Source organism: Gobius niger (genome assembly GCF_951799975.1).
Source record: "Gobius niger genome assembly, chromosome: 8".
Classification (NCBI taxonomy): domain Eukaryota; kingdom Metazoa; phylum Chordata; class Actinopteri; order Gobiiformes; family Gobiidae; genus Gobius; species Gobius niger.
This window is the reverse complement of record NC_136859.1, coordinates 34244379-34251832: the sequence shown is the minus strand read 5'-3', so window position 1 is coordinate 34251832 and position 7454 is coordinate 34244379.

Here is a 7454-nt window from a genome sequence, read left to right as displayed (position 1 = left end):
TAGACAAACAAACTGCATGCGCAAATATTGGAAGTGCATGAAGGGAGCAACTTTAATTCGCTGACTTCCATTTGCATTGTACTGTTGCCTGCAGTGTCAATCTCGGCAAATCCATTAGAACAACAACAACAACAGCAGCAGCAGCAGCAGCACGGGCTCTCCGCATCGGGCTGTGGGCTCCTGCGGGCTGCGGAGGAGGAGGAGGTGCAAACTCGTGACGGTACGTGCCGCAGGGTCAAAAACAAGTCACCCGCAAGCAACAGGAGCAGGTCAAAGCAGCCGGAGCAGCATACAAAACAGGAGCAACCCACTCTGTCCTTTCTCAAGTCCACAACATGCACTCTGGGGCAAACCGCCAGCCATGAGCTTTATGGATGTTAATGGCGGCGTTTGGGAGGATATACGTAAATAATTCATGAACTTTGACCTCTCTGTGTACACCAGACATGATGCAAACAAGAACATTTTAAGTAGGTTTTGATTTGCATCTCACTGACAGCATCACAAAACGCTTAACAAACTTAAAGGGACTATATAGAGTTTAAAAATGTTTAGATTAAGTATTTTCTTCTCCCTACATGTTCCAATAATGTCCTAATGTGTTGAATGAGCCCAGACATATTCACCACAACTGCCTCTAAAATCCTGCACTGTCACTCAAAAAGGTGTTAATTCGGGTCTGATGTGCCGTCATGCACGAGCTTAATATAGAAGGTGCAGTTACACATATGACCTGAGGTGGCAGTAGTGAGTATAAAATGGCTAACTTGCATCTAGCCCCTTTAACTTTACTGTGAAATTATTTTACTCAAGAAGTCAAAAGTGGTGATCAAAATTATGAGTAAAAAAAGTGTCCATCCATTTATGATTCAGCAGTGACATAAATGATGAGAAACAAAACAAGAAATTATCATTCTTTTCGGATCAAATTAAGATATATAAGATAAGATAAACCTTTATTTATCTCACAAAGGAGAAATTCACTTGTTACAGTCGGCGTTACTTCACAGACTTATTGCACAGTCTGACAGCAGTGGGGATGAAGGCTTTGCGGTAGCGCTCCGTCCTGCACTGAGGGTGTCTCAGTCTGCCACTGAGAGAGCTGCTCAGCTCTTCTACAGTCCCGTGCAGTGGGTGGGAGGTGTTGTCCTTGATGGAGGTGAGCTTGGCTAACACCCTCCTGTCACTCACCTCCTCCACAGAGTCCAGGGTCTGACCAGCTTGTTCAGTCTGTTCTTGTCCCGCTCTGTGCTGCCCGAGGCCCAGCACACGGCAGTGTAGTGGAGAGCAGAGGCTACCGCAGAGTCATAAAAAGTCCTGAGCAGAGGCCTGCTCACTCCGAAATGACATCTTTTATATGTCACAAAAAGCTTTTGTGGTTTAAAGTGATAGTCTGTAAGTTTAAATGTAATAGATTGTGTATAATTGAGCACCTGAGTGTGAAATTTGACGCATTTGATCCATGCAACTAATCAGAATCCACGGGCGGTCACTTTGACCAATGAGACAAGCGGCGACCACCAACCACAGAACACGATCTGACAGACACCTGTGTGTGATTGGCTCACGCACTTCAGCTGCGTCTCAAACCCCACCTCCAGGTGCTCCTGCACAAGGGGGGACTGTCCAAGGAAGTAGAGCAAGGCTCGCCGCTCTCTTCTGTTCCGCTGAACGAGGTAAGAGTGCGATGTCAGGGGGATCGCCGAGTCGTCACACCCGAGGCTTTAGTGGGCAACGCAATGTATGTAGTAAATACATAATGATAGTTCTATGGTGGGTCAAAACATCGTTCACAAACAGAGCATTGCTTCTGTGAAAAGATCAGCACTGTAAAAGATCTGTGATGTAAAATAGCTTCAGGCTCTGAGAAATCACCCGTCAAAACATCTGGTGTATTCACGTTGGATCAACTACGATCTAACACTCCAGGACCGAAAGCTTGTTTACTTCAGACCTTGGATTTACAAGGAAGATGAGAGGCCAGATGAGGAGGAGAGCGAGACAAACGGAGGAGAGAGGAAAGGATGCTGTTTCTGAGGCGCAGGTCAACACTGAGCATTGAGTTAAAACCTAGGAAATGGAAATAAGCCACTATATTGTATTTTAACCCAGAAAATAAGCTGTAAAACCTGCTTCCATGTGAGCCTACATTATTACATGACGGATTTGGACTTGAACATATTGTGCTTGTTGTAAATGAGGCATTATTTCTCCAGTGTTAATATGATGATGTCATCACACGACTAGTCGACTCGACTGCCACTCCCTTGACAATAAAGTCGACCTCTAATAATCAGTAGCTGTCAATGCCCTAATGAATAACCATTCCAGCCCACTATGGCACAGATGGTAAAGTGAAAGTCTTTTAAATGTACATTTTCTTGTTTGGTTCTCAGAAAGAGCCTGACAGATCTTATGTCTTGAACCAGTTTGCAAAGGGAATCTCTCCCATTTCCACAATCCAAGCACCCTTCCAGGTCAAGGCCGACTTAACTGAACATAGGAGATTGTAAGCTTTCAAATGAGGAATGGTATGTCTTTATGTCATGTGTCCTCCTATGCAGCTGAAGGCGACCTAAGTTTAGTTATAGTGCCTTTTTTCAGACCAAAACTATTTTCCTGGCATCAGGGAGAAGACTGCGCCCATCTCACCATTCCTAAAGAAAAGTGTCATTCAGTATGGTTTCTTTAAGAGCGAATAATCCATTTTTGAAGGAAGGACTTCCATTTTCGATGTATACAGTATTCTGGACTCGACATGCCGATGTGAATTTTAAGTTTGCCGTCTCATTTCTCAGCGGATCCAATCTGCGGCGGAATAATGCCTCTGTGTTTGGTCTTATCACAGCGAGAGCAGATAAATGTTTCCCTTCTGCAGACAAACGCAGAGGGAGATACAGGCGGAGCAGAAATGAGCTGTCAGGCGCCGAAATTCATTTAAAAGCTTTCACTAAATATGTTGTGGGAACCAGGCCTTGTACAACTGCACGGTCTGATTAGCCCGAGAGGTTAAGAAAGCAATACTTGGGGTAATTTAGACATCAGGGTTCAGTCAAAGGTTTGTAGACCGAGTGTAACTGCAAGCGAGTTTTTGGAGCGTTACATTTATTTTATGTGTTGCAGGGGTAGGCAGGTTTTCTTGGGAATGGGCCAATTGTCTTTATTGTAAACAGACTGAGGGCCGACGCCGCTGATTATCAGCCCAAAGTTAACACAACACTGGAAAAATGACCATCATGAGATAAATGACTTAAATGAATTAAAGTTCTTCTATGTCAAATTGAAGTCGGTTTGAACTGATCCAAGATACAAATGCTAGCGCCAGTGGAACAAGAATAAAACTAGAAATCAGACAAAAACTACTAGAGGTTTTATCTAAGACCAGACCAAATCAACTCAAACCTTAGATTTAATCTGTTCATTCAAGGAGATTTATGTCATTTCTTCCTTAAAACAGTTTTTCTTTTTCCAGAGCACCTTTTTTTCCTCCCATTTAACTCTAATAATGTTAAAAGTACTCTCTGATTTGTGTAATAATGTTTCTCAAAATCATCTTGAGAGCCAGAGGTCCTGTGCTGGAGGGCCGGATTTGGCCCCCGGGCCTGACGTTGCCTACCCCTGATGTGTTGGATTGAAGCGTCCCAGGTGATGGTGGTGTTTGTAATGAGAGGAAGTGTGGTCAAAGCGGGTCCACACTAATCAAGTGTGCGCAAATATTATGCAGCCATTTTCCCCTAACACAAAATGGGAAGAAACCTCTAAAAAACCCTGAAAAGTCAAAAACTGTTAAAGCTGGTCAGAGCAATTTTGAAAATATTGGGATGGGACTTTAGAACCGTCAAATGTTTTGTTGCCAAGAGCCAACAGGATTGTTAGAAGTGAAATAACAGAAAAAGACGCAAAGTCACCAGTAATCAAGCGTGGATCCATTACCAGTGCTGTCATTTTCAGCAGCTGTAACTGACCTGAAGTGTCCATGTTCAGAGCTCATAGACATCGCCAACGCGAGGAAAGTGTAAACCCGACCACTATTGATCAAGACACATACGCTGAAATAAATGTATGTATGTATGTATGTATGTATGTATGTATGTATGTATGTATGTATGTATGTATGTATGTATGTATGTATGTATGTATGTATGTATGTATGTATGTATGTATGTACTGTATGTATGTACTGTATGTATGTACTGTATGTATGTATGTAGCCCGGACACTGGTGGTGGTAGGACGACCCCGGGCTGCCATTTGTGCCGAGGAGAGGCCAGGCAGAGTAGGGGCGGAGGAGGGGCGGAGGAGGGTCGCAGCGCGGCTGGGAAATGGCCGAGTGATTGACAGGAGAGCTTGAGAAGAGGATCCTGATGAGTGGCTGAAGCCGTGATCATGATTGGTAAAGGCTGCCGTTGATTAGGTGATGAATGAAGGCTGCGGATACGTCTTCAAGGTTGGGTTTTGCGCTGAATCTTCATTTTAGCTTTTGAGTCTTGATCAATAGTTGTGATTCCACGTTTCTCATATTGGCAACGTCTCTGAGCACTGAACACCTTGTACTTCTGGACACTTCAGTTCGGTTACAGATGCTGAAAATGGAATATAACAGTTTCCTGATGGCTCACACACTTGATTTTTCTTCATTTCTTTTAGTTACCTTGTGTTTTTATGGGATAATGTTGCTACTTACAACCCTATTGGCTTTTTGCAACAAAATGTTTCATGGTTCTTTCTTCCAGTCCCTATATTTGTTTTGATTTCAAACATTCTGCATCGCTCTGACCAGCTTTTAACAATTTGTGACTTTTCAGAGTTTTTCAGATGTCTTTTCCTTCTCGTTCCTGTAGTGTGAGGGGAACATGTCGACCTGCTTTGACCACGCTTCCTTTCATCTCCAACAGCCTTTCAGATTTACTCCGTTCGGAGTTTGAAATGTGAAGAGAAATAACAATATGGTCCAAAAAACTCACTTGTGGATTCATATTGCAAGGCTTTTTACTCAGGACCTGCTTTGTTCACCGGGTGTTGAATGAATATGATTTGAGGCTCTTTGATGGAAAAGCGAGCAATTAAGAGTCAAATCCTTTCAACAGACACTCGGATCTTGTTCCTATTTGTCATGTACATTTTAGGCGAGGTGAATAGGGATACTTTTAGAGGTATCAATGTGAAACTTTTGTTGTCGATTAGTGGCATAAATATGAGGAAAAAATGTATTGCAAGACAAAATGACCAAAATTTGGCCTAAAAATGCCCAAATTTTAAAATATTTTCTGCAATAAAATCTGAATAATGGATAGAGCAGCAGGTTTTTATTTTGTTGACATCGCAGTAATAAATACATTTTCAGAGGGGATTTTGGATATCAAGGGAAGACTCATTTGTTAAATTCAAAACTCAATAAATCAGTTAGGAATAAAAAATAAAAAAAAAACCTCCAAAATAATTGAAGCTACTTACATGGAGATGTTGTTGCACCAATGTAAAAATGTCCCTTGAAAATACAATTTCCCAAATAAAATCAACAAGCGAGTTTAAGCAACGCTACAAGTTGTGGTGGAAACGATCATTTCAGCAGCTCTTAAAAATGTTGACCTTTGTGTTATACGCGGCGTTTTCCCATAAGTATCATGCAAAAATCGTAATTAGAATCAGCGGCATCTCATCGTTGTTTATTCACCGATCAATAAACCCGGCTTATCCGTGTCCTAACGCTTTACCCTCGCTCATAAACGAGGCGTCAAAATCCTACTGCGCCGTGCTCAAGGCTAAGTGTGGTTTATCAAATCCGCCCGAGCCTGTGTAATTAGCCCGGGACGGCTGTAGATTTAGATTACACTTCAAAAAATAACACACAAATAAAGATTAATGCCGTAGAATATAACAAAAATACAAAAAAGATGGTAGATATAATAGATTCCAGAGTTTATCGCACCGGAGAGAGCTGTGGAGATGTTGCGGACAGTGCCGTGTAAACGTTTGTGCAGAAGATCATTTCTTTTGGAAGAGCGTTTCAAAGGCTCGCAGCTTCAGAAGAAAAACACTGTTGTCTCCAAATTCAGTGAGACAAATCTTTGCCAAGGAAGAGCAGCAATATTATGAATTATTTTAAAGGATCTGTATCCTGCTATTTTAGCCATTCCAAAGTTAAGTACAGGAATTAATATGATATATTGTACCTCTACCACTATGGAGCACTCATTTTTGTGTTTTCTGGAGGTATATTTCAAACCCGGAAGACACAACGCTTCGATTCAGTTAACTCCGCCCCCTCTCTCCGCTCATACAACTTTACTGTGGTATCAATAAAAATACCATAGCAATAAGTGAAGTTACTTCACGATGCAGTTAAAAGGAGTTGACATCTGCAACACACCTTCATTAATGGCTAACACACACGCTAACACACACGCTAACACGCACACGCTAAAAAAAACATGCTAACACACACACACTAACACACACGCTAACACACACGCTAACACACACACACACACACGCTAACACACATGCTAACACACACACACGCTAACACACACACGCTAACACACACGCACACGCTAACACACACATGCTAACACACACACACACGCTAACACACATGCTAACACACACACGCTAACACACAAGCGAGAAAACAACTTCTGACAAGTGACCTCTTCTTTGGCAGGTTGAATAAAGTCCTCGTAGCCAAACGCGCTTTTTTTCCTCCGTGACATTATCGTTAGGTAAGAAAAAAGAACAGGCGTGTCCAGAGTAGGTTAGAAAAAGCTCCATCTTCACAGCTTTTTTCCTTTTTAATGAAAAAAACGGCTTTACATATTAAAATCAAGCCGCAAGTCAGTTGTTTTCCTTCAGAGGGCGGAGCAGCTGCTCAGAGAGCAGGATTCAGGAGGATTGTTTAGAACTGCGTGAATGAAGCCAAAAAACACTCTGGAGGTGTTTTTGATAAGGAAGTAGCATTACAACATGGTTAAAAGCTCCAAAAAGTCAATTTTGCATGATATAGGACCTTTAAACAGAACCGAAATTTGATTAAATTGAATCAAGTTTTGTATATTTCAGGGCTCAAAAGTCGAAGACCATTTTTCCCCTAAAAAAGTCACTCATGCGACTTAACAGTTTTCCTCACCGGTGCGACTGCCCTGATCCTCACCACCCCCTTGTCAGAAAACTCGTATCACTGTAAACACAGACCAGGATGTTCACAGCTCAAACACAAAGGTGAATTTACTCAGGAGAGCATTCTAAGATCACTATAGTCATGAAAAAAGTCAGTTCCAACGCCTCGGAACGGCTTCATATGTACAACCTCATGCGCAACACGGACTTTAATTTAATGATTTGAGGAAAGTTTTCATCATTAGCAGCTGTTATAGGTGTGAGACAAATAATTGTTTTATTAGACACATTGTCAATTACAGCGAAAGGATTCTGAATCAATGCACCAATTGTGATCC